Source organism: Uloborus diversus, chromosome 3 (assembly GCF_026930045.1).
Source record: "Uloborus diversus isolate 005 chromosome 3, Udiv.v.3.1, whole genome shotgun sequence".
Taxonomy (NCBI): Eukaryota; Metazoa; Arthropoda; class Arachnida; order Araneae; family Uloboridae; genus Uloborus; species Uloborus diversus.
The window spans coordinates 216584880-216586588 of NC_072733.1; positions in this window are offsets into that span (position 1 = coordinate 216584880).

The window sequence follows — 1709 nt, forward strand, 5'->3', positions numbered from 1 at the left end:
CTTAATCTTGATTTATTCCTTAATTATCTACAATTAATATAGCAATTAACATAGACGTGTTTACGAATATGCTGTGCTCTAGAAGTTTTTACTCTAATTGCACATCAAAACGCATAATGTGAGGGTTTAAGGAACGGGTCATAACGAACGTGAGATTCGGATTTAATTTTGAAAAGTGTAAGTGTGTTTGGTAAATCATGGGAGTAACTTAAGTGCTATTTCCAACGACGTTTTTATGCAGTTAAAATTTGTAAACTTACGTTCATCATAGCTGGTTTACATGAACTCATATTTTGAAGGAGCTATTATAGCTCCTAGTTTTCGTTTTAGCGATCAAAGAAAAAAAAGGGGGGGGGAGAGTGTTTTGGCGAGTATTTTTCTCATTTGGGGGGCACTTGCTTTTTTGGGGGGAATATTCGTAATATATTTTTTGTGTGGGGGGGGGGGGGCGTTCCTGGATAACCTGATACACAGCACCAATCATTATCATTTTCACTTATTTAGTTAAAATTATTATTATTCTATCTACTGTACAGTAGTATTACAGTGCTACATTTTACTTTATTTTTTTGCATGCACAGAGCCTGATTACGGCACAGGCCTACGTGGCTAGGGCCCGGGGCCGCCTCTTTCTAAGGGGCCCCAAATCACTTGAAGAATCATGCATACCATTACAATAACACGAAAAACACACACATTTCTAAAATAATAGTTAAAAATAATAACATGTTAATTGCAAAAAAAAAAAAAGCTTTCTTATAAAGAAGAATTTTTATTAATTCTGCCAGTAGCGAATTTACTGTAGCACAATTAAGATAGGCCCCGAAGGAGATTCATAAATTAACATGATAAATGATTTACATAATTCTGTGATAGACAAAGAGGCCCCCAAAAATGTATTCCGACGAGCCCCCAAACCAGAGTTGGGCAAATTTTAATTGCATTGACAATTAAAGATTAACAATTGATTAATTGGTAAACGTAACCACAACAACTAACAATTGATCAATTGTAATTGCGAAAAATTACAATTAACAATAAATTAATTGTTAATTGTAGTTTACTACAGTTAACAATTAATTAATTGTTAGTTGTAGTTTACCACAATTAATAATTAATTAATTTTTAATTGTAGTTTACTACAAGTAACAATTGTTAATTGCAGTTTACTACAATTAACAATTGTCGATTGTTCTGTGAATTTTAATTAAAACTAACTCATAAAAAATTACTGGTTTTGTACAATATATTCTACAGACGACAGGTCTACCTGGGACTTTGAACTCTGTACGCTGCGCTGTACCTATTGATACATTAAGTTAGTTGTTAGTTTTAATTGTTTCATAAAACAATTTAAAAAATTAATTGCAATTATTTTAATTATGAAAAGCGATTAACGTACATTAATCTAATTAAATTCATTGCAAAGTACAATTAATAGTTTAATTGCAATTAATTCAATTGCAATTGATTTAATTGCAATTACTTTTTTAATCAATTAACAAGGCAATTGAAAAAATAATTGATTAATGCCCAACACTGCCCCAAACCTGTAAATCAGTCACTGCATTCCGCCATAGAGCCTTCAGGGGCTAAGGCCTCGTTTTTAGTTAGTCGGGCCCTGTGCATGCATGCTATGCATACAGTATTGTACTTTATGCTTCTCTATCTCTTCCATTGACTATAGATTTTGTGGATGCCAGGACTGG